General features: G+C 36.4%; 1 long non-coding RNA gene across 1 annotated transcript; it reads left to right on the top strand.

Annotated features, from left to right (window-relative positions):
* The first annotated feature begins 21 nt into the window (after positions 1–21).
* On the top strand, positions 22–16,012 carry LOC140512729 (uncharacterized). The gene is made up of 3 exons (XR_011969891.1): positions 22–109; positions 9,424–9,586; positions 15,785–16,012. It is a non-coding gene; the product is annotated as an uncharacterized lncRNA (long non-coding RNA).
* The last annotated feature ends 11,332 nt before the right edge of the window (positions 16,013–27,344 follow it).

Below are 27,344 nucleotides of genomic sequence, written 5' to 3'. Positions count from 1 at the left end.
CCTGGCCAGCTGGAATTGTAGGAGGCTGGGACGGACAGGGGCTCCACCCTCCAGGTGGAGGAAGGGGAGGGAAGCAGCAAGGTTCGATGTCCAGGGAAGACCAGAGTCTGTAAGTATGCTGGGGCGGGGGGGGGGGGGGGGGTCCCGAAGAGCCCAGGTGCCAAATTTCCTAATAATAGCAGGGCAGCTGTAGCATCTATGGGCAAGCTCATATTAAGGAACATTGGCACAGCCTTGGGAGTTCTACCTTGACAGTCAAGTGGAGAATGAATGAGAACATTTGAAAGGACAGGTTGGGAAATCGAGCTAGTTTTCCTTTGTCTGATCACAAGTGGGTCATGCTCAACACAGGTGGCAAGAAGAATGGAGATGTGTCACATTCTCCTGTGAATCTTTGCCTTCTGCACCTCCACTTTACATGCCTCTCTCGCCCACACCAGAAACTTGTTAGGGTTCTGAAGGGCTGTCTGGTCACAAAGATTCCCAGCCCTGATTAGGCAATGTAAATCTGGGACAGAAGGGCCTCCTGTCTCCACCTGGATTCATCTTCTGGGGTGTGGTGATCAGGTGAAGTCAAAGCTTACATTCTTAAATGGAAGCTGCTCATTTTAGCTAAGGGCAGGAGGGCTTATGCAAAAGTAAAGCTTGGGATCTATGGAGGGATAACCAAAATTAACTTCTGGAAAGGAAAGAAGAATATGTCCTAGTTATTCCCTTAAACTTAAGCAGAAGGCACAAGTAGAAAGGTCAATTTATGATGTTTTATTTTAAGCAATGTTTTCACCATTTGGAATTTCTCTTTTTGCCATTCTCATGCACCTTTGACTTCCATGTAATTGGAAACACTGCTCTCTTGCTTCCACAAGGAATGGAGTTTTCATCAGATTCAGACAAGAATCAAATCTTTCAGCAGAAGTGAATGACAGTTCTGTTTTGGATTTGATATTTCAGAGTCTTGTCTAACATTGTTTTAAGGGAAAAAATAAGCTTTCCCAAGGTGGAGTACTGAGAGGACAAAAAAAAAAAAATGGGGGGAGAGAATAAAACAAGATTCCAGGGGACACTAAATGGTTTTGGAAACTCCAGGATTCCCTAGGGTCTCCTGAGATAGTCCTGATCCCTAGACACAGGCATTTTTCTTTGGGAACATCAGGAACTATCTTAGCATAGCTGGTACAGTTGGAAAACTTGACTATGACTTTCCTGCCCTTAAAGTAGGAGAGACACAATTACTTTGTAAACCTTATTCAAATAGTATTCTGTCCACAGAACATTAATCATCTATTAAGCATCTCTAGTACTGTGTTAGATGCTGGGGGGTACAAAGGAAAGTGTAGTATTAAGAAACTTTCTGTATTTTCTTCTATGTCCCAGCTGAATGCCTGCCTATTCTTTAAAATCCCATTCAAATGCTACCTGCTCCAGGAGGTCTTCCCTGATTTCTCCTGGGCCTCACATAGCACCTCTCAAAGGCAATTTTCATGTAATTTTTGTATCCCTGAGGTATTTCTCTTTATTTTAGGGCTCCTGGAATAGCCAACACAGATTTAAGGTATTTTGTGGGTCTACATCCACTTGAAATTGTAGTTTGCAATCACTTTTTCTTTTCTTTTTTTTTAATTTTTATTTATTTATTTATTTATTTTTTTATTTTGTAATGTTTAACAATCACTGCCATACAATTGCGATTTTATCCCTCCCCACCTACTCCCCACTACCCCCCTCCCTCCCCACGACTGCATACAATTCTGTATAGATTCTACATATACTTTCCTATTGAGTATATTTTCACTATAGTCATGCTATGTAGTCAGACTAAGATAAATGAAAGAAATCGTATAACAAATCAGAACATGATACACAAACACATACACATACACAAACATGATCTGCTACAATATGTGAGTGACTTCCATATTTCTCTCTCTGAGTGTGGCAGGCATTTTGCCTTGAGATCCTCCATTGGGGTTTTGTTTTTTTTTTTTTGGTAAGAAGTTCTTGTGTTATAACAAAAATCTAAGTCTACCAGAAAAAACTCTCACACACTGTGGTTGTTGCTGTGCATAAAGTTCTCCTGGTTCTGCTCCTTTCACTCAGCGTCAGGTCATATAAGTCCTTCCAGGCCTCTCTGAAGTCTTCTTGTTCATCATTTCTTATGGCACAATAGTACTCCATTACATTCATATACCATAATTTATTCAGCCATTCCCCAATTGATGGACATCCCCTTGACTTCCAGTTTTTGGCAACTACATAGAGTGCTGCTATAAATATTTTTGTACATGTGGGACCCTTTCCCATTTTTATGATCTCTTGGGGATATAGTCCTAGTAGCGATATTGCTGGGTCAAAGGGTATGCACATTTTTGTAGCCCTTTGGGCATAGTTCCAAATTGCTCTCCAGAATGGTTGGATGCGCTCGCAGCTCCACCAACAATGAATTAGTGTTCCAACTTTCCCACATCCTCTCCAGCATTTATCATTTTCTTGTTCTGTCATGTTTGCCAATCTTATAGGTGTGATGTGGTACCTCAGAGTTGTTTTGATTTGCATCTCTCTAACCAATAGTGATTTAGAGCATTTTTTCATATGATTATAGATAGCTTTAATTTCTTCCTCTGAAAATTGCCTGTTCATATCCTTTGACCATTTATCAATTGGGGAGCAATCACTTTTTCACTAACAATTTTATTGTTCAGTCATTTCAGTCATGTCTGACTCTTTGTGACCCCATTTTGGGGGTTTTCTTGACAAAGATACTGGAGTGGTTTGCCATTTCCTTCTCCATCTCATTTTACAGATGAGGAACTGAGGCAAACAGGGTCAAGTGACTTGCCTAGGGACACACAGTTAGTATCTGAGGATTTGAATTCATAAAGATGACTCTTCCTGATTCCAAACCCTATTCTCTATCCATTGTGCCACCTAGCTGCCCCCTTTTCACTAATAAACAGAGGGTACAATTATTGCAAAGTTAATCTAATGAAAAATATAATAAGAAAATTTCAATAGAATATTCCTCCCCATAGACCTAGGGCACACTATCACAAATAAGTACCCTATTAGTGGGGAGAGGGTGAATGCATGGGGGAGGGGGAAGGGGCATGAAGAAAACATGTGGCAGGTGCATGTACACAAAAAGCAATCTATTCCTATGATGCTGATCTTCTGATAATGTCATCAAGCTCCTCCCACTGGGGATGTTATCTCCCCTGATCTCATGGTGATTTCTGGGTCTTGCGGTAGCTACTGGGTGCATAGTCTTAACTAGGCATTATTTCTTGCCACCAGGTTCTTGAATCATGTATTCAGGGTCACTCACTGTCCATATCACCTCATTCACTAAGGTTCAGTGACTAAAATCTCTCCATGATAAGGACAATCTTGTAGATCTTTAGTAGTGGCTACTATATTATCTCATAAAGGCTAGGCATATTGTCTCTAGGCTAAGATTGTTTTCTTTTCAACCCCTAAATCTGAGAACATTAGTATTCCTTTCCAGATAATTATCTAACTTAGGGTTAGACATTACAAATTCCTTTATGGTTTGGCATGCAAATAAGTTGGTGTCACAACCAAAGGTAAGCTAAGGAGGCAAAAACTTTGTTCTCTACTCACACGCATTTCTGCCTTTATTTACCATATTTGTCAGAAGCAGTGCAGTATTTGGCAGGGGGTAAACTTTAACTGTTCCTCTGTAGCCTTCCCCCCCACCCAGGTAAAGATGTGTAGTCCTGGGAAATTATACAGATTACACATGAACCTCTGTAAATACACATCATAAGCAAAATAATAGTACATAATTGCTAATGGTTAGTGATGAATATAGTGTTTACTTGGAATGGTGACTTGTGAAGAACCTCTATAAGTCGTCAATAAGCATTTTAAATGTTTACCGTATGCCAGGTTGGAGGTAAAAATAAAGACGAAAATAGTCCTTGCATTTGAAGAGCTTATAGTATAATGGCAGAAATAACACTGAAAACAATTGTGTACAATATATATATGTTATATGTGTATATGTGTATATAATGTATATGTGTGGGTATATATGTGTATATATACATATACATATGTGTGTGTTATATGTGTGTATACATATATAATACACAAATATACATACGTACGTACACACACACACAAGATAAATTGGAGGTAATCTCAGATGGAAGGGAATAGTAGTAAGAGGGATGAGACAGACTTGCAAAAGGTAGGACTTTAGCTAAGGCTGGAAGGAAACTGGGAGGTAGAGATAAGGAGGGAAAGAATTCCAGGCCTGGGGGAAAGTCAGTGAAAATGTGGAGAAGCTGCAACAATAACTATTTGTTGCTTACTTCTAAGTTGTATTAAGAAGATAACGAGGTATTCTAGATAAAACCCAAAAACTCCTGGAGCAAGTTACCCACGAATGTCTTAAACAAAAACGCTTTCCCTTCATCTCTTTGCCTAGTTCTCCTAAGGTAAAGTGAGGTTTAAAAAAATGAATTTTTTCACGCTGGGAGATGCAGGAGAATTTGAAAATAAAGTAACTTTAGTTGCTGTAGAAATGCTAATAGTTTAGAAGTGAATCCTGCAGCAGTCAGTTTGAGAATCAAGAAGCCTTTTGGAAAACCTAATTTGGAGACTTGCCCACAAAACACATTGTCATTCAGAAAAAAAATGATCACAGAAAGGGCAGACCTGTTGACCTGATAGATAGATAGCCACTGGACTCAGATGGCTCTAGAGGAGAAAGTGAGGCTGGTGACTTTGCATAGCTCTCCCTCACTTAAATCAAAGTCAATTGCAAGTCATTTCATCATCTCCCTGATGTCATGGCCCTCTTTGAGATTGAAGGACAAAGCACAACCACAACTAGACCAATTTAAGTCTTGTCAAAGTTACCTTTGGACTAAGAACTGGTATGCCAAAAAAAAAAAAAACCCCAAAAAACCAGTTTACAAATTGAGCAACTGAAATCAAGGTGATGACATGAGAGAAGTTAGTTGGGGTATATTATGAAGAGGAAGAACAAGAAACCCTAGACTGGTTCATGTTGATAATTGGCAAACTTTGCCCTCAAATGTACAGCATTAAGTATTCTTTTTTTATAATTGGAGCCTTTTTAAAAAAGTATTCTTTTGTTCCCAGCTTTATTCTTTCTCCTTCTTGTATGAAGACAATTGCTTTGAAACCCATGTAGATACACATCTGCTAAGGGTATGTGTGAGAAGACTGTGAATCCATAGACACTTAATTGGAAGGGACCTCAGAAGCTATCTAGATCCAGCTTGCTTTTTACAACTACTTGGATATGTGCTCCTGCACTGGAAGACCAGAAGTAATGGGGAAATCCCTACCTTTTTAAGCAGCTCTTTTCACTTTTTGACAACCTTGGTACGCATTTCTCTCCCTGCACCCCTCCCCTTATAACAAGTTGAAATCTGCCTCTCTGAAATTTCTGTCCTTTGGAACTAATTTTGCTGTCTAGGCCTAGACAAAACAAACAAACAAAATAATAGTTCTACACCAATACTTGAAGACAAATATCAAATTTCCCTTTGTCATTTCTTCTCTGAACTAGACTTTTCCAATCCCTTTAACCAAATCTCACAAGGTATGAGTTAACTTTAAAAATTTTTTTCAAATATTCAAATTTCCAAAAAATTTTCAATTAATTTGTTTTCAACATTCCCTTTTATAAGATTTTGAGTTCTGTTTTCCCTCTTCCCTCCTCTCCCCCCTTCCCAAGACAGCATGCAATCTGATATAGGTTGTGTATATATATATATATACATATATATATATATATATGTATATATATATATATATATGATCCCATTAAACATATTTCCACATTAGTCATGTTGTGAAAGAAGAATCAGAACAAAAGGGAAAAATCATGAGAAAGAAAAAAACAGAAAACAACAAAAGAAAGGGAGAATAGTATGCTTTGATCTGCACTCAGATTCCACAGTTTTTCTTCTGGATGTGGATAGCATTTTCCATCATGAATCTTTGGAATTATCGTAAACCATTGCATTGCTCAGAGGAGCTACATCCCACAATGTCAGTCATCAAACAATGTTGCTGTTGCTGTGTACGGTGTTTTCTTGGTTATGCTCACTTCACTCAGCATCAGCTGGTGTGAATTAACTTGATCTATCTGGTTTGTCCTCTTTAGATATGCTTACTTACACGAATAAAATTACAAGATATTCTTTAAATGAATAAATACCTAAATAATTGGAGAAATATTACTTGCTTATGGGTAGGGTTAAGCCAATATAATAAAATGACAATATTGCCTAAATGCCATACCAATTAAATTGCCAGATTATTTTATAGATCTAGATATGCTCCAATTTGTCAATGTCTTCCCTAAAACATGGTGCCCAGAACTGAACATAATACTCCAGCTGCAGTTTGACCAGATAGATTAAAGCAAAGTTATAATATCTCTTAATCTAGATAATGTTTTTGATAATTTAGCCTAAGAGGATGTTAGGTAGCAGTGGACAGAGTAACTGGAATCAGGAAGACTCATCTTTCTGAGTTCAAATCAGGCTTCAGACACTTACTAGTTGGGTCACCTTGGGCAGGTCACTTAACCATTTGCCTCAGTTACCTCACCTATAAAAATGAGCTAGAGAAGGAAATGGCCAACCCCTCCAGTATCTTTGTGGAGAAAACCCCAAATGGGGTCACACAAAGAGTTGGACACAACTGAAACAAATGAACAACAACAAAATTTAGCCTAAAATCACATTCACATTTTTGGCTGCCATGTCACACTAAAAAATAATTCACAGTTAAATAGTGGGGGTTTACAACCCCCAAGTCTTTTTTTCACATGAATTGTTGTTCATCTCTGCCCTTTTCATTTTGTATTACTACAGCTGATTCCCTTTAAACTCAAGCATATTGCTTTACGTTTCTCATTAACAGCAACAATGGCCATTTATACAATGTTATAAATTATACAAAGTGTATCATGTATATTTACAAAGTACAGGCATGTCATATTTTATCCTCTCACTAGTCTTGTGAGGTAGGTACCACAGCTGTTATTTTATAAGTAGGATCCCTGCCTCAGTGGCTATCCCCCAGTTGTCCCACTCATTCATAGATTGTGTCCCTCAGAGGGTGATTACGTACCCAGACTTAAAGATACTCTGTGGTTCTACACTTCCAAATGATATTGTTCATGAGCCCCAGCTAGTGTCCTTACCTTTGATAGATGGCCAGTAGACAAAATTAGCTCAAAGCAAAGTTATTTTCTAAGATGGTATAGTAAGTAACTACAAAGCATCCCCCCAACAAACTTGTGGTGTTCTATCCCACAAATATACACAATGGCACTTGGAAGAATGGGCAGACACATAGGTTACATTCATAGTGAAACACACATGTAGAGATCACATGTGGCCAAGGAAAGTAATTTTCCCTGGGAATGCAGAGCTCCAATGGCCTTTGTCTTCTTGTGGTGATCTCACTTTGCATCTCACATGGAGTTGTATTTTTGCTGGGTAGTGTTCTCAGTGGGGCTTCCTGAGCCTGCCTTCCTCTGTAACTATCCTCCTAACTACCAGGAGTCAGATGTTACTGGCTCCTTTTTACGGCCAGCAGTAAATCCTTGGACTGGCTTATTGACTATCTTCTTGTTATGTCCTTCCACTAGATAATTAGCTCCAAAGTAATATGCTTCCTCATCTCTGCTGTCCTCTGTCAAAGAGGCAAAAGGAACGATAAAGAGTGATTCCATCTCTGGAGTTGTATTCTTCCTCTATAACTGGCTCTCCTCTCTGCTGCCAGGGATCACACTCCACAAAACTCTCCTACCCTAACTGTTCATATGGTTTACAAGCTAACTTTTTTTGCCAGCCATGACAAGGTACATTCCAAATTCCATCAATGAAGAACTTGTTCACTAACTCATCAAGAATAAAAACTTTGCTTAGTATTTTGATCAAGAAAATAATACCTTGGCCTTTTTGTGATTTCTTTGTTTGGACAAAGGGAGGTTAATTGATCAGTGAGATCTTAACCAATCCCTCCTCCCATACATAGATAAGGAAATTGAGGCTCCGAGCAGTGACTCTACTTTTCTTAAAAATGAAATTCTGAAAAAACTAAGGGAAACTATTTTGATGAAGATAAAAGGGTGAGAATTGTCTAAGTAGATACACTGGAACTTCATAATCCAACTTAAGTTTTTAAAAGATATGTTTAGAATATGAAAGTAAAGACTCCTGGAGTTTTGTTTGTTTGGATTATATCTATTTCTATTTATTGTATTGGAAATCAAAACATCTTAATAGGATTATGAAACTAATTTTTGACCTTGAAAGGGTTTGGGTGAATTCTAGGGGTCCTTAGACTACATTTTAAGATCTAAGTAATTGATAAACACTATGAACAAAACATAATGAAGGACAGAATCTTGTGGCACCCTCCTAGCAACTCTCTTCTGAGATGATTCATATCTATTAATCACTAATCTTTGGGTCTAATCATTTAATCAGTTCTGAATCTATCTATTTGTACTATCTTCCAACCCACAAATCTCCGTTTTCTCAAAGTATCATGAGATACGTTGCCAAATGCCTTGCTGAAGTTAGGAATTCTATGTAGAGATCCTTTTCCTGTTAGCCTTTTAACCCTGTGAAAAAAAGGAAATGAAGTTAAAATGGGATGGATTAGCACTTATGGAGCCTGTACTTCTTATTGAGATTCTTTTTCTAAGGACTCACTAAACAACTTCTTCAATCACTTAGATTTATTTATTTTAAACTATAAATTTGTATGTAAAGCTTACTTTTAAATATGTATATTAAATGCAACAAAAGAGTTCCAATACTGTCCTGCTTGTCTTAACTTTCTTCTACTTTTTTCTATGTATTTCAGTTAAGAAAAATTATTTTCAGTTCCAATTCTCTTTTTCTTTCCTGTGTTTCTTAAAAATGTTTCATTAATATTTTCCTTTCTTTTCCTTTTTTGTCATCACTATCACAATCTCCCCTTCCTCCTCCTCCTCCTCATCTCCTCTCCTCTCCTCTCCTCTCCTCTCCTCTCCTCTTCTCTTCTCTTCTCTTCTCTTCTCTTCTCTTCTCTTCTCTTCTCTTCTCTTCTCTTCTCTTCTCTTCTCTTCTCTTCTCTTCTCTTCTCTTCCTTGAAACAAATATAGTAGAGCAATGAAAATTTACATATTACTTGTGTCTAAGAAATATGTCATTCTGTGCCTCCAGTCCATCATCATTGTCAGGTATGTACCCTGGTTGTGTAATAGTAATATTACTATTATGTGTGGTAGCAATAGCTAGCATTTACAGAGTACTTATTATGTGCCAGGCACTGTGCTAAGTACTTTACAATTATTATTTCGTTTGATTTCACACAATCTTGAGAGGTAGGTGCTGTTGTTAACCCCTCCCCATTTTACAGATGAGGAAACTGAGACAAATGGAAGTTAAGTCACTTGCCCACAGTCTCACAGCTAGTAAACATCTGAGGCAAAATTTGAATTTGGGTTTTTCTGACTCCAGTTGCGGTGGCCACCATTATGTCACATAGCTGGTTCTGCTTACTTCAGTCTGCATCAGTGCATGTAAGTGTTCCCACATGTCTCTATGTCCCTTTTGTTATCTCTTACAGGACAATAGTGTTCCATTTCATTTACACATTGTATTTCACTCAACCATTTCCCAATTAGTGGATACTCACTTTTACAAAAAAAAGAGTTCTTTCCATAGCAAAATGTGCTACTATAAATATATTTATGCATACTGCTCCTTTCTCTCAGTCTTTGGTGTATTTTGGGTTACACGCCTACTAATGGTAATTACTGGGTCAAAGGAAGAATCCAGTTCAGTAATTTTTTTTATATAGTTCCAAATTGTTTTCCAGAAAGCTTGGATTAATTCACATATCTATGTTGCCTATTTTCTCGCAGGCCCTCCAACAATTTTCATTTTTCTTTTCTGTTATCTTTGCCAATCTGATGATGGTGAGATACAAATTCACATGTGTTGTCATTCACATTTCTCTTGTCATGAGACATTTGGAACATTCTTTAATACTTTTGCTGATAGCTTACATTTTTTTCTTTTGAGAACTGCCTTTCAATATCCTTTGACCAATTATCTATTGGTCAATGGATCATATGCTTATATATTTTTATCACTTTCCTGTACATCTTGCATATCAGAATTTTATCAGAAACTCGCTGAGTTCTTTCAGTACAATTATTCTTCCAACTTGTATTAACTTTTTTTTGGGGGGGGTGCATTCATCTGAAGAAAATTCAATGAAATTTAATTTAATTTTAAATTTAATTCAGCAGACATTTATTAAAAACCAATTATATGCAGGGCACTATTCTAGGCACTCGAAAGGAAATTTTTTTTTAAAAAAGGACCAATTTCTGCCCTTATTGGTCCTTACTTATTCCTCCATTGAAGGAATAAGACGTGCATGCAAGTAAATAAACGCAAAGTGTATCTAAAGTAACACACATAGTTTTTAGAAGGAGAGTTTACTATCCTTCTTGAAGGATAGGGAAAGGTTTTGCACAGGAAGCAAAAATTAACTGTGCTTTGAAAGAAGCTCTAGGGGTTTTGTGAGATGGAGGTGAGGAAACATTCTGCCAACAGAGGGGGGACATTTGTGTTAAGGCATGGGAGCAAGAGATGTAATGTCATGTAAAAGAAAAAAGTTCATGAAGGACAGTAATATTAAGTAAGACTGCTCAGTCAGTAAGCATTTATTGAGCACCTACTGTGTGCCAGGCACAGGAGCTACAAAGAAAAGTTAAAAAAAAACCCCATTTCTCCTCACTCTAATGGTGACAGTCATACTGTGGGAAAGTTTTAAGTGCCAGGTTGAAGAATTCATCTTTGATCCTACAAGCAATAAGGAATCTTTGAAGATATATAAGTAACTAAGTGACATAGATCTGTGTTTTTTAAAAAATAATAAGTTTAGTGTGGAGGATAGACTATAGAAGGAAGAAACAACCCCCACATTCTTTAGAATAATAACACTTTGCTTTCATTTTTAATTTTCCCTATGTCAAGCTATTCCTTTTTTATTATTAACAATAATCTTTTTTTTTTTGAAAATTGAAAAGAATTATCCTTAGTGTTTGTTTTCTGTTTCTTTGTAGGACAGTGATTTTTTTCACACTAGAAACACATATCTATGTATTTGTTAAAGATTAATAATAGGATTATGCTTTTTCTGTCCCCTATTACCAATTGGAATGTTGAAAGTTTGATATAAAATTTAAAAACTTCCCAAGAACTAAATGAATATAATTATACACTAACAAATCTGTACTAGAATTATAGTTGTAAAAAGATTTTTGTGAGGAAAAAGTATCCAAAATCTAAGATGACATGAATAATGCTGTATTTGGAGCCAGAAGACATGAATTCTAATCTGGACTCTGCTATTTACTACCTATGTGACCTTGAGCAAGTAGTTTTCATCTCTCTGCTCCCTGATCTGTAAAATAAAAGAGTTAGAATAGATGACTTCCAATGTCCCTTTTAGATCTAAACCTATGAGTCTATGAATTGAACTACATAGATGAGATTTTAAAAATAACATGCTTTCAGGAAAAAAAAAAAGATAATTCATCTTCATGATTGTATAAATGCAACTGAAAGACCCAAGGAGAAGAGAGAGAAAAAAAACAAAGCCAAAGTTCCTTTCCTTTTGAAGGGCATTTCTGGAACTGGAAGTATATTTATTCATAGAGAGTAAATCATAGATAGAAACTGAGAAAATTGTGGGAATTGAGTGAACCACATTGACTCCATTTTGTGACTCAATTCTGGATCTAGCTCAATTTCTTTTTGATTTAGTTATAGATTTAGTCCAACTTAGGTCTTGGGAAAAAACGTTATTCAATTATGAGAATTGGGAGAAAACCTTACTGCATTATTTGAACCTAGCCTTGCATGACTGGGAAGCTGGACCACCTCTATCTGTTGCTTAGAGACCCTTAACTAAGGACAGAGGTTATACTGCCCAGAAACCCAGAGTTATCCAAAGACTGATGCAAGTTTTCTCACAGTTATACATCTGAAGCAATCTCTTATGTCTTATCTAAAAACTGGACCTACACAGGTCAATCAGTTATTGTTTCCTTGTTCCTTTGATTGAATACAGATACTTGAGAGGAGTGGAACACCTTTTTTTGATTTCAGGGAATCATGTGTTTCCTCCCCATCCCCACCCAGGTCTCAAAAAATCACCCATCACCTTCCCAAATCAGAAAGCCCCTAATCTTTCCTTCAATTAGAAATCAGATTGTGTAATCTTGCATTCCGATTTATATCCGACTAATTGTTTTCTTTTAATGCATAAAATTCTGTTTCCCCCTGTATTCAGAGTCCAGTTCCAAGCTAAGGAGGTCTGGTCCTGATTTGTTATGCAATTGGTGTGCATTGCTTAATAAATTGGTATGCTCTGAAACTCAAAACTTTGTTTCCTCAGTTATTTCAGAGTCTACCTCTCACACAACTATACTTCTTTTTTACTGTAACTTAGTGGTAACTTGAGAAGGCCTGCAATATGTAGAGAGGTAAGCACAGTATGTATTTCTAATTCATTGACTTATCTGACAGAACAAGAGATAGAGTTTTTAAAATTCCTCATATCTGTAAGGAAAATCTTTAGCTGTTACATAGAGTAATAATGCAGTCATTTTTTAAATCACAAAGGCTTTCACCTCAGATTATCATCTTAGCAGTAGTTGCCTTAATTTTTATAAAACTATATGTAACCTGTGATCCAACATTCCCTCTTTACCCCTTGCCAAAAGACTCTGGGTTCACATGGATCCCCAAGAGGGTTATTCTCTCTCTTGACTAGGCTTAATTCGAGGAAGGAGCTTTCTAAAACTGAAATGGGCTGGAGGGCAAGTGGTCCTACATTTCCCTAATATATTAAAAATTGTTGCCCAATTTGTACTCACAGTTATTGTCTAGGTCTTTCCAAATGTAGATAATAGGGTCCCCAGCTCCCACACAAGTACTTAAACTACAGAATAACTATAGGGTACAGATGGCATTTATTTCACCACAAGCTCAGAGATTTCACAGGAGACAGATATAGAAACATATAAGGTGCTCAAATAGCCTATCAACTTCCCCTTGAAAGAAATATAACTTGAGGTTGTCACTGAGGCAGCTTTCTAGCATTCAAGTCAAAAACCTCTTTCCCATGTAGTCATATATAGTCTCTCAGTCTTGAGAATAATTTAAAAGCCAGCCATAGGAATTGAATCACACACTATAGCTCTAAAAGAAACCCAATCTTCAAGGAGATTGAGAGAAACAAAGGAACCAGGACCTCAAGAGTCCTAATCCTCAACACAAGGTCAATATGCCAAAAAAAAAAAAAAAAAAAGTAAAGTTGATGTAAAAAAAAAGAAAAGACAGATCAAGCCAGGTCATTGACCTCCACAGGCATCTCAGAGCAAAAGATTTGGACTGAAGGCACCAGTTTATATCCAACCTCTCAAGGACTGAGGGAAGTTAAATGAAAAGATCTGCTCTTACCTCAAATTGCCTTGCTGGTACCTGTCCATTAATAGGCACTTTAACATGCCCTAATTTTTTCTTTACCTTCTAACTTGAATCCTTGCCTCAACTATGAAGAGGTGAGGGGTTAGCTAAAAATAAACATAAATTCAAATTAGAGCAGAGATCCAAACTTATGATTAAATTCTTATAACTACAAGAAAACTGAGGATTTGAAGCTAATGCAAGAACATTCCTTACCATGTTACTCCTAAACTTCTTGAGATGGCTATTTACAATAGGTATTTCCACTTCCACTACTCTCACTCTCTCCTTAACTCTCTATGGTTAGACTTCTGACGTCATTATTCAACCAAAACTGTTCTCAATGTTTCTAGTGATCTCTTAATCCCACACCCAAATGCCTTTTCTCAGTCCTCATACTTCTTGATCTCTCTGAAGCCTTTGACACCCAAAAAGCATTTAATTGCTGTCCACTTTAAAATGTCCACAACCAACATAAGAGAGCTTTATGAAAGTCAAACAAGTCTCTGCCATGCCAAAGTGCTACTTGGAAGATGGGCTGACTTTTTTTTTCCTTCTATAAAAAGTCCCAATTTTATCATTCTCCAAGAGTTTTCTTCTTCGGGTTTAGTTTAAACTATAGGGCTTCTGTATTCCCTTTCAAATATGAGATTCTCACATTTGTGACTAAAAGATTCTAAATTATTCCACTCAAAAAATACTTTAAGTGATCTATTACCTTTAGCAGTGTTGCTCAACTTACAATATATTATCATATATATTTATTGTTTGAATGAAATTCAAATTCATCTATTAATTATTAAATACTTACTATGTGCTAGAAAAGAGAAGGAGCGTGATCTGTCCTCAGTCAGAAAGACCTATGACACATATTAGCTGTGGAACCTTGAGCAATCCACTTAATATCTCAGTGTTCTAGACAGAACTATCAAGCTCAAATAGAAACAGACCCTTCTTGTTACATATTGATTTAGAAAATCACAGCAAACATTATCTATGCTGTCATTTTTTATATATTTTGTTAAACATTTTCCAATTACATTTTAATCTGACTCTATAACACTGAGGAGTTTTGTGGGGCTTTAACCATAAATGAAAAAAAGAGAATCACAATAATATGTTTAAAACATTCTTAGAAAGAAAATCAGTCCTGAAGAAATTTCTTGCTTCTTGAAAACACAAGACAACAGACATGTAGCAGCCAAGGTTAGCAACAGAGTGAGAACAGAGAAACCAGTAATATTTTTTTTTCTAAATGTACACAAGGTGACAGATGAAGACAGAAATAAGGTGGAGGAAGAGAGGCAGGACTGGGGCATTATATGCCTTTTTTAAAAAAATTATTCATTTTGAACTTAAATACACAAACACAAAAAAAGAGAACCTTTCCATGTATGTAAAAAGAAGAGTCAACATAGAACAGTAAATTTCCATCTAACACGATTTATTATTTTTTTAACTACGGGGTAAGTACTATAAATTGTTTTCAAAGCCACCCTGCTTTTCTGTGCCTCCTTCTAAATTTCCTTTTGTTTTCTGATATGCTTTGAGTTTGCTATCTCTGCTCTAGGTAACCATCTAATCTCAGGTAGAAATTTGCATTTAATAGAGGGTAATTGTTCCACCCAGGAATTCCCTACAGTACCAATAAAGTCACATGTCTAGTTTCTCTCCTCATCCTATTAAGTTATAGCTGGTTGTCCTTGAATTGGTGGAGGAAATTCACCTACCTACAAAATCACAGACACTTGATATATTGATGTGTTGGGCACTTCAATAATGAAAAAAAAAGACGGCAAAGCACAGGTGAACTAGCAGGATGTATCAGCTCCTTTATGGTACATATCTGCAAATGCAGTAAAGGAAGACATATAAAAACTAAAGAAGCAAGTTTAGCATAAACAGGGTTGTAAATGAGTAACGCTGATAGGCAATATTATTTCTGGTTTCAAGGTTCACTTAACACGTTTCTTCTCTGATAGTTACATGGTCAGATTTCCATCACTTAAAATTTGCCCAGGGTAAGCTAGTTGCAAATGAAATATATTGACAAAATTAGACTGTTTATAAAAATGATTCTCATTTTATTACATCCATATTCCAGAAATCCTTTTATAATTTAGCCTTCTACTTGTTTTAGTTGTGTCTGACTCTCTACAACCTGGATTTGATGTTTTCTTGGCAAAGATACTGAAGTGATTTGCCATTTCCTTCTCCATCTCTTTTTACAGGTCAGGAGCTAAGGCAAACAGGGCTAAGTGACTTGCCCAGGGTCACACAACTAGTAAACATCTGAGGCCAGCTTCGAAGTCAGATCGTCTTGTCTCCAAGGTCGGGGCTCTATCCATTGTATCACTTAGCTGCCCTACTTTTTCGTGTACTTTCAAATAGCTGGAATATTAATGAATGACTTCAACTATTTTTTCTCACATGTATGTGATTTGTTTGTTTGTTTCCATTCTGACACTGACAAAATTTTTACTGATGGTGAATGCTGGGTGGGAAAAACAAATTTTTTTTGGAGGGGGGGGAAGGATGGGAATTGCTTCAATTTCTCCTAAGATATTTCTTTCACCATTATGTATGCAAGGCTACATGATTGTGCCAAACAGTGTGAATACTATCCTAATTTCCACTTTGTTATCAAGTAAGAAAATAATTTTCCTAATAGGACTAAACTAGGTATTCATATTCTTAAAGGCTATTTCATATCCCTGCTAGAAAGCCCTGGGAAATTTTATCCCCTTGTGGCTAGGAGGGAACCTGGAGTAGTAGAAAGAGCTGCCCTCAAAGTAAGGAAATTCTTAATTCTGATATTGACTCTGACATATATTGTATTTACCCTGGGGAAACCACTCAATCTCTTAGCATCTGAGACAATTTTCTAACCCTGTTTTTGTGTTTGTCCTTTGTTGGCAAAGAAGACCATGCCATCAGAGAAATGATGACATGACTTGAGCTTGACTTTGTTTTGAGTGAGGGAGGACTCTAACATTATATGTAAAGGTAGAAGGAGCAGCTAAGTGGCACAGTGGATAGAGTGCAAGGCCTGGAGTTAGAAAGTTAGAAAGACTCATCTTTCTGAATTCAAATCTGGCCTCAGACATTTACTAGCTGTGTGACCCTGGGTGAGTCCCTTAGCCCTGTTTGCCTCAGTTTCCTCATCTGTAAAATGAGCTAGAGAAGGAAATGGTGAGCCAATCCAGTATCTTTGCAACAAAAAAAAAAATAGGGTCCCAAAGAGTCAGATGTGACTGACTGAACAAAAAACACCAATGATAAAGGTAGAAAGGTGACCAAAGCTTGCATCCAGTTTCATCCCATCTTCTGTAGCATAGATCACATTTGAAACACAGAAACACTTTTGGCACAATGGCTAAGACAGCAGTGGTTAGAATTTGTCCAAGACAAAGAATCAGGGTTATAATGTAATGGATAATTTATAACTGACTCGACAATCTAATAATATGGTTTTTTACAAACAATCTGTAATTTAGGGTTTACAGCAGCTCTATGAGGCAGAAGCTCTAAGTTTTCTTATCCCTATTTGACAGATGGAGAAACCAATACTCAAAAAGGTTGTCAGTTGCCCAGTTTTACACAGCTAATAATCATTAAAGGCAGGATTTGAATTCAGCTCTTCATGATTCCAAGTCCATTAATCTATAGCATTGCCGTACAGGAAGGTGAATTGAATAAAGTCCTGTAGAATACAATTTTGACTGCAATAGGAATAATAATGACAATTTGTTGGCAGATTACAAAACACTTTACACGAATCCTCTCATTTGACACTCCCAATAACCTTGTGAGTTAGATAGGGGAAAAGATTGTTATCTTTCATTTTACAGAAGAAGAAATTGAAGTTCTGTTTCCCAAGGTCATCTAGTTACTAACTGGCATACCCGGGACCAAAATATAGGTTTTCTGATTTCAGATCCAGTGCTCTTGCCACACCAACAAATTGTAGGAAGAGGGAGTTCTATCTGGATTATAAGAAAGTAAAATAATGCAGACGAAAGAAATGTTTTGATAAGCTGGTTTCAGTAAAAACTCAGATTTATAAATATCTTTAATGCACTTAATACATGCCTGTACTCCATCCAAAAAGAAAGTTAAGAACTGATATTAAATTGTTCTCTCCTAAAGTGAGCCCCACCTAATGACTCAGCTCTGTAGCCCATAGCTAACATCCCACAGTTATATAAATCAGTTTTTTAGATGCATACACACACACACACACACACACACACACACACACACACACACACACACACACACACACACACACACGGTTGGTTGGGTGGTTGTCCTTTGTTCTTGATGAGGACCAAAATGATATCACTATGTTAGCGTCAAGTTACAGCGTGTCCACCTGTGGCTGATTGGACCAATACAAGCTTGGAATGCTCTGCCACAGGTCGGGCACAAATAATCCATGTGAACATTTGGGGTGGAGTCTCTAAATTTGCCTATCTCACCTTTCTTTCAAGCTACTTCAATTCTCCTTTGCTCTTAGAGCACAGCACCTTCTCTGATGAGGGCACATCTTGCTGAGCGGTCCTGTGCCAGGGTCTCCCATGTCACACAATGATTTCCAAGGTTCTTAAGGAGGCCTTGAGAGTGTCCTTGTATCTCTTCTTCTGACCACTTGAGCCCTTATCCTGTGTGAGTTCTTCATAAAACAGTCTTTTAGGTAAGTGTACATTTGGCATTCAAACATCCCGCAGTTATATAAACCAGTTTTTTTTTATACACACATATACATATACTCACAAATGTCCCACATGTTCCATTAACCAAGAGGTGAGTTTAGTTTATTTGGCTAGGATAATCAATTTGAAAGAAATTGAAATAGGTTATGAAAGAATAAATCATCTTGGGATCAAGAGACCTGGGTTCAGTCCCATCTCTACCATCACTGGCAAGCCAATGGAACCTCACTTCCCTCCTCTGCAAAATGGGGTAATATTGTGCTCACAACTCACAGGAATGTGTCTTGTAAACCAGGAAGCACTATGTAGCTATTTAAACTCCAAATGATAATATAAGGAAAAATCTTCAACCCACCCACATTAAATGAATGGTTCTAAAACTTTATTTTTATATAATAGGACTGTACAATGAAGGCTCAGTCCTTCCAGCAGGCTCAGATTGGCTTTTCCTCATGAGTTATGTGGAGCATGGGAAGATATTCCTTACCTGGTTTTCATCCAGTATGTGGAATTTTGGGGAGTCAGTTTCCAGCCATTAGTTACTGAGTGGGGCTGGTATAGTGTGATGACAAAATCTTTTAATTAGCTACAGAACCAGAAATGCTAACGACTGAAGAGGTACTGAACCTGGACTGAATTCACACACAAAAGGGAACACAATGATTTCTCAGTCTCTTCCTTCCTGATTACCAACTATAGCAAGAATTGCTATAGAATATGTGAAAAATGAGGGAGGGTAACAGTCTTATTTCTCACGTGCTCACCATGTGTCCACAGACTTAGCACCCTTTTTCTTTTGTGTTTGTTCTTCCCTGATCTGGAATGAAGATTCTGAAAGGCTGCTATATACAGGTTACTGGGAGATTCATCAAAGCCATCAATGGTCCCAATAGCAACTATAATTAATAGCAGAGTCCACCAGAATAGTAGAGGCTGATAAAAGAAGAAGTACCTTAAGATAGAAATGGAAAGAAAGTCACCTGAGGATGAAGAATAGCTTCAGTAATCCTGATCCCCTATGAAAAAGAGAATTGTTGGCAATGGATCAGAAAACTACTGATCCTCAGAGCCCAACAGAGAATCATACCTAAAGGGAAACTCATGAGAACTCCACAAAGGTGGAAAAGTACTTCTGGGCCCAGAACTGAGAGGTACTTCTTGGTCACATTTATTCTCTACACATGTGCCTCACTACCATTGTATTTTAGGTTTGTACCCACTCTTCCCAAGTACCTTGTGTGTACAAGGGAAGAGTGCACATCGGAGTTTGGGGAGAATATTTTTGAAATGATTTTTCTTACTATACTTTTTAAAATAACCTTTTTAAAAAGCTAATAGAATTCTACTGATTGATTGATTATAGGGAACCAAAGCAGATGAAGGTTCAGGAGCTACAGGGTTACAAATTCCAGCCCTTCAGTTATCCCTAGACTCCTGAGAATGGTAGTAGTCAGCTACCTTCTAGGTACCTGGCTCACTGTGAGATGAGAGGAGATGAGAGAAGAATCCCCTTCAGGGAAAAGGTTGATTTTTCACTAAGCAACACAAAAGCTAGCAAGCTTGGTGGACAGGTTATAAGAAATTGAAAGAAGCAAAAATTGTTTGTTGAAAAAAGCAAAAATAAAATAAATATAGCCTCAGAGACTTTCTTAAAGATATATGAAATATGCCACCAAGAAATATTTAAAGAGAAATAATGTGTAATCAGTTCTTTTGTAACATGTTTCAAAAACAAATTTGTTCCAGTGTGATTGATATATTAGGGAACATTTCAAGCATAAGTCAAATTTTCAGTTTGCTCCTGTGAGATTTCTTCTATGAGAAACATAAAAAATGTAGAATACTGTACCACTTCACAATAACTCACAAGTTGCAACCCTTCCATCGTCCACTTCCATAAGCAAAGTGGTCTTTGTCAGGGTAAAGTGCCATATTTATTACATTTCTTCTGGTGTAGTAGGGGCATGAGGCAGCGCCATCCTGCCAGTTTTCCCCTGCCCACCTTGCTGATACAGTCATGTACGCAAGTCAAACAGTTTCCCAAATCTGGAGACAAACTCTCGATAGTAGTAATTTTTCAAACACTATTTTATTTTTTCCCAATTCCATGCAAAGACAATTTTTAACATTTATTTTTTTAAAAAAATTTTGAGTTCCAAATGTTTTCTCCTTTTTTCTCCCCTTTCCCTTCCCAAAGACAGTAAGCAATTTGATATAGGTTATATATGCACAATCATGTAAAACATATTTCCAAATTAGTCATATTGTGAAAGAGGAAACAGAACAAAAAAAGGAAAAAACCATGAAAAAAAATTTTAAAGGCTGCTTCAATTTGTATTCAGACTCCATTAATTATTTCCCTGGATGTGTATAGCATTTGTCATCATGACTCTACTAGTATTTATGTAATACCTAACCATTTAGCATGCATGTTCTTATGTGTCACAAAGTTTTTGATCATTGTGCTACAATCCCATTTCCCCATAAACACTGGTTCTTATTGAACAGTTTTGCAAATTGAGGTGCTTTTGGTGAATTCATGTATCACAGTAAAATGGACTGTATATAATTGGTTTCAAGTAGTTGTCAAGTAGTCGTATATATGTAGGTATGTGTGTATGTGTATATATACATACATATATGGGTATACATATATATATACATAGACACACATACATGACATGATTTTCACATTAACCAAGATAAAGAGATGAGGAGAATTAAGTGCTCTTTGGTATAGAAAAATTTTACATAAAACCTTGGCTAAAATTTGGGAAGGATCCAAATTTATATTATCCTTGATGGTTTGAAGGAGTGAAAGGTGATTTCTAAAGGTGTTTGACGTTAACCCAAGCATAATTGGGAGAACTTGGATTGTTACTTTAGTGAATTTCTTCTTATTATCACTTTTCTGAAGGTGAACTTTGAGCTGTTCTGGGTGTATATAGTTGTATGTGGCATTGCAGCTAATCACTGTAGGACATGGTGTTGTGTTCTTACATGTATGCTTTCAGCTTTGTTCTGGATCATTGGATGCTAAGGACATCCAGAACAGAGACAGTTTCTATCCCTTCTTTTGTAATTACTTCCTCCCTGTCCCCTTATTGTCTGGCACTCTGACCTAGCAAGCTCCCAACAAATTAGAGTGATGGACAGCTCGTTAATTATTCTCTCTTCCGGAGACCTTCCATACGTCAGGGACTACTTGGACAACACTTATACAACTGAACTTATTTATTTATTCATTGTATGGTTAACTGATTTTTTCATTTGATCTTGATTTAGGATTTCATCTGCCTAGGGAACTCCCATTATGGAAATTTCCTTCTTCCCCACCTTGCCCCCCTTCTCCCAGGTCAGAAACTCATTTGTAACTTGAATTGCCTGGGACACTGAGAGGCTAAGATACATGGCCAAGGTGATAACAGTTTATATGTGTCAGAGGAAGGACCAGTACCTATGTGATTCTGAATCTGAAGTCAAGCCTTAATCTGCCTTACCTTGCTGTCTCTCATATAAATGGATAGTCTATCTCAATACAGAAACCTGTTTATCTATGGGTTCCTTTTTGATGATGCATATTTATTCCACCAAAAGATGAAGAGGATTATTTTAATCACTACCCTTGCTGATATATATACAGGTATAATTTTCTTTAGTACTTGTTTTATGCCCTAATGAATGGTCTTAACTTACAGGTCTGAAAATTAGGAATTGTTTTCCCCATTTCTCTACCTTTCCAGGAAGAAAAATACCACCACTAATGAACACAGACAATCAATCAATCAATCGGCATTTATTGTTTGCCTGTTATGCACCATTCTAGGCACTAGAGATACAAAGACAAAAATGAAACAGTCTCTGCTGTTAAGGACTTCATGTTCTATTAAGTATAATATATTCTATTTTGTCGTTTATTCATTTCAGTTGTGTCCAACTCTTCAAGACCCCTTTTGGGGTTTTCTTGGCAAAGATACTGGAGTGGTTTGTCATTTACTTTTCCAGTTCATTTTACAGATGAGCAAACTGAGGCAAACAGGATTAAGTGACTTGCCTAAGGTTACACTGTTTTAATAGATATTCCCTGAATATGCTTTACATTTCTATTTTTGTGACTTTTCTTATACTATTCCCTCTTACTGGAATGCCTTTCTTCATTGTCCCTCCTCAATCCCTGCCATTTCCCACCTTTGAAATCTTATCCGGCTGTACAAAGCCCAGATCAAATGTGACTTTTTTCATGAAGGTTTTTCTGATTCCTCTAACAAGAAGTCACCTCTTCTTCCTCTGGACTCAGATATAGCACTTTGTAGCTCTGTTAGAACACTTACCATATTCAAGATGAGTCTATACTGTTTTTGCATTTGACTTATCCCCTTCTGCTAGACTATAAATCCTACATGATAGAATTGTTACTATGTATTAGCATTGTATTATCAAGTATTATCATTTTGGTATCCTGGTAAATATCTCTTGAGTGAATGATGAGCAATGCTACTTGTCCTTTGGAATTTGATTGTGATATCCTCCACATAGCAAACTGACTTCTTTGAGAACTTTGCTTTCTCTGTTATTTTTAACAACTGAAGGAGGTAACATCTTGAAATTCTTATTACTCTGATAGTTCTTAATAACTTGATCAAGGAGGGGAAGGGTTTCTGTTTAGAAATCCTTCCCTGATCGCTTCCAAGTGTTTACATTTTACAATACCATCAAATATATATTTTCTAAATAGTTGATTTTTCAGGGATGCCCATCAATTGGAGAATGACTGAACAAACTGTATATGATGGTAATGGCATACTATAATGCTATAAGAAATAATGAGCAGGATGGTTTTAGAAAAACCTGGAAGGACTTACATGAACTGATGCAGAGTGAAGTGAGCAGAACCAGAAGCACATTATACACAATAATAGCAGCATTCTATGATGAACAACTGTGAATGACTTAGCTATTTTCAGCAATACAATAATCCAAGACAATTTCAAAGGACGCATGATGAAATTGCCTCCAGAAAGAACTGATAGAATCTGAATGCATCCTGAAACATACTATTTTTCACTTTCTTTCTTTTTTAGTTTGTTTTCTTCCACAAAATTATTAATATGGAAATGTTTTATATGATTGTGCATATATAAGCTGTATCAAATTGCTTACCATCTCAGGGAGGGAAGACAGAATTTGAAACTCAAAATTTAAATAAAAGAATGTTGAAAATTGTTTTTACATGTAATTGGAGGGAAAAAAATTATTAAAATAGTTGATTATTCATTCTTTACCATTCATTATTCATACTTCCTGTTTGAATAAGGTTATAAAATATATTTATGCTTTTTCTTTTTAAGCTCAGCAAGTTGCAATTTTTAGATTCTTTTTTGGTTCCCAATAGCTAGGGGTGGAGACAGATAGTCTTCATTGGAGACAGGTAGTTCTTTTCTAAGTAGACCTATTTACATGTCATGGCTCAAGGCAGTTTTGGACAGGAATCAGGAGACAGTCTAAATTGCAACTCTATCATGGCAAATTGGCCTGGCTTAGTTGCTTCAGTACTTCAGTGCTTCATTTTTACAATCTGCAGCTGAATACTGCTTCCCCTTCCAAATATCTCATAGACAATTTTGGAGGTATACTTTTTTGGGGGAAAAGAGGGTGGACAGTGAGTCTCCTTAGCTAGTTCAGGCTGAAAGTTCAATGACTCTTCATGGGCTCCACCCTGGTGTGGATCCATTCAGAAGCTCTGACATGCTCTTTTTCTAACCTGGACCACTTATCCCTTTTGGCAGCCTGCTGGTCCTCTTCTCCTGGGGTTTTGCCATATTGGTGTTGGACTTTGTACGGACACACCTGATTAACTTCATCCCTCCTGCTGCTCAGAACTCCCAAGCTCAAGTGATCCACCCTAGTAGCCTCTCCAGTAGCAGGGATTATAGGTGTTCAATATCATATCCAGCTGAGGTACATTTTTTAATTCATCATTTTCAGAGGTCTTCTGAAATAGTAGACTTCAGTGTGACCCCATTCACTAGTTATCTTGGTGTGACCAAGCCTGAGGAAATAGATAAGCTCACTACTAGCAATGATATCAGTAATGAATGATGGAATGAATGAAAAGGCATTTAAGAATGTGCTGAATGCCAAGGGAAACAAATAGAAAAGCAAGACTGACCTTGCTTCCAAGGAGATCACATTCCTTATATCTTCCCCTTCCAATCAAGCACTAAGTCCTCCCCAATTCCAAACTTCCCTCTTATTGTCCAGGTACCATCATCTTTCCAGTTGATCAGGCTTACAAGCTAGGTGTCATCCTCAACTCTTTCCCCTCCTCCCCAACCTCTCTTATTCCCCCCATATTAGATTTGTTGCCATATCTAACTTCTACTTACATACCATTTCTTGTATATTACCCCTTCTGTCTTTTGACATGCTGCTACCCTGGTACATGCCTTCATCACCTCTAGCCTGGACTATTAGACTAGTCTAGTGGTTGGTCTCCCTGCCTCAAGTCTCTCCACAGCTCAGGCCATCCTCCACTAAACTATAAAAGTTGTCTTCTTAAAGCACATGTTTGAGCATGTCACCTCCCTATTCAATCAACTCCAGTAACTGCTATTACCTCCAAGATCAAATGCAAAATCCATTGTTTGATCTTGAAAGCCCTTCTTCCTACCTTTCCAGTCTTCTTATACCTTCCTTTCCAATGCAGTATATACTATGATCCAGTGACACTGGCCTCCATCCCATTCTTCACACAAAACATTCCATCTCTCTCTCTCCTTTTTTTTTCCATGAGGAAGTGAAAGAGTAGGGGGCAAAACACTTTGATAATGATATTTAAAACTAGAAGGGACATTTAAAGTTTTCTAAAACAACCTCCCTCATTTCATAGATGAGGAAAGTGAGATTCAGAGAAATGAAGGTCATACAGATATTAAGTAACATGGCCAAGATTCACCACAATATCTACAACTCCAAATCCAGTGCTCTTTACCTAAACCTAAACTTGAATTTTATTTTACTTGCCTTTCTTTGTATCCCTGTATCTCCAGCATTTAGCATATAGCCTGGCACATAGTAAGGGCTTAATAAATGCTAGTTGACTGACTGCCAGGAGGAGAGTAAAATCAGACAAAATGTGGTGATTATAAAACATTTCCCTCTAAACTGAAAAAAGAAGCGAAGTGGAACAGAGCGTCCTGACTGGCTCTGGTAGTCATCTACCTTGGAGACATGCCCAACAAGTTCACTATCAGGTAAGGATAGCAAAGGACAATTGGCTCCCTTCCTTGAAGGGATAGTTGTCTTTATTGTCAGACTGAGATAAGGTCTGAAGTCCCTCTGAAAATGCTTTTTGCAGCCCTACAGAAAAATAATTTTACAAATAATTCATAATGTAGTACCAGATAATAAAAATACCACAATATTTTCTTCTGAGAAAAAAAAGCAAAAAAGAAAGAAACAAAGAACAAATTATAAAAGCAATAAATAATTTCATTAAAGATAATGACAACAATGGAAATACACCAAAATTTGGGAGTTGCAGTCCTTGCGGGAAATTTAATCTATCAATATTTTCATCAACAAAAGAGAATAAGAAGAACATATCTATGAATTGAGAATACAATTAAAATGTTTTAAACACTCAAAATAGAAAAACAGAGAATTGAGAAAGAAATTGACCAAACTGATAGAAAAAAACTAACACTGAATTAACAAATAAAATGAGTAGGAGTTATTTTTTGAACAATAAAATAGATATGCCACTAGCTATTTTTGATTTTTTTTCTTAAAAAGTATAATTACTGTTCGCAAAAGAAAAAGAACTCACAACAAAAAAGGATAAAGAAAATTATTAGAAATTATTTTAGTGACTATACGCTACATAAAAACAAAAACTTAAATGAAACAATTATATACAAACATATAAAATTTCCAGATTAATATAACAAGAAACAGAGATTTTTAATAACACCCTTTTAGAAAAAAGACAAAAAGTGAATTTCTAAAGAAAAGAATCAAGTGATCAGATGGACTTACAAGTGAATCAAACAAAGAACAGTTAATTCTAATATAAGAGAAAGTGTCTGCAAAAATTGGAAATATAAGGATGCAAACAAATTCATCCTGTAGCACAAATATGGCCTTAATACCTCATCCAGGAAGAGTTAAAAAAAAAACCCAACAATAGATCAATGTCTCTAATAAATATTGACACCAAAATTTAAAAAAAAATATTAGCAAAGAGGCCAATGTATCAAAAAGTTCATACACTATGACCATATTCACTTTATATCAGGATTGCAGGACTGGTTTAACATTAAGATAATTATCTTAAATAAAAAACCACAGAAAGACTTGCACAAAATAATGAAGAGTGAAATGTGCAGATCCAAAAGAACATGGTATGCAGTAACAACCATATTATTTTCAAAACGGCTTTGAGCAAATAAGTCATTTGAGCAAATAAGTCATAGATATCAAAATTAATTATAAAGGACATATGAATAAAGACACTATCTGCATCCAGAGAAAGAACTAACAAATAGAAATATGTATAGAATAATTTTACATACATATACCTATTTGTGTCTAAAGATAGTCAGCTCTAAGTCAGGGGAGGGAAAAAGGGAAGAAAAAAAATTTATATGATAGCTTTATTATGCATTAAAAAGGAAAAGGAAGTTGTCCACAATAGATTTGCAATTTTATGTATGATCACCTTTTTTTATTATACTATGTTATGGAAATGCTCATTTTATTCCATAAATTTTAAAAAAGATAGCTATGAACAAACTAAACCACATTAATAACAAGAACAATAAAACATCATGTCATTCTATTAACAAATAAGGAAAAAACTTTTTAATAAGATACAATACCCATCCCTGTCAAAAGCACTAAAAAAAAAGGAACAAATTGACTTTTCCTTAGTATGATAAGCAGTATCTATCTAAACCAAGAGCCAATAATATATAATAATAGGAAAATTTTCCATTAAGATCAGAGGAAAAGCAAGGATGTCCATTATCACTGCTACTAGCTCTAGAAATACTAGTTATAGCAATAAGACAAGAAA

The sequence above is a fragment of the Notamacropus eugenii genome, chromosome 6, assembly GCF_028372415.1.
Source record: "Notamacropus eugenii isolate mMacEug1 chromosome 6, mMacEug1.pri_v2, whole genome shotgun sequence".
Classification (NCBI taxonomy): Eukaryota; Metazoa; Chordata; class Mammalia; order Diprotodontia; family Macropodidae; genus Notamacropus; species Notamacropus eugenii.
Note: the sequence above shows the minus strand (reverse complement) of the source record. Positions and strands in the feature narration are given on the sequence as shown.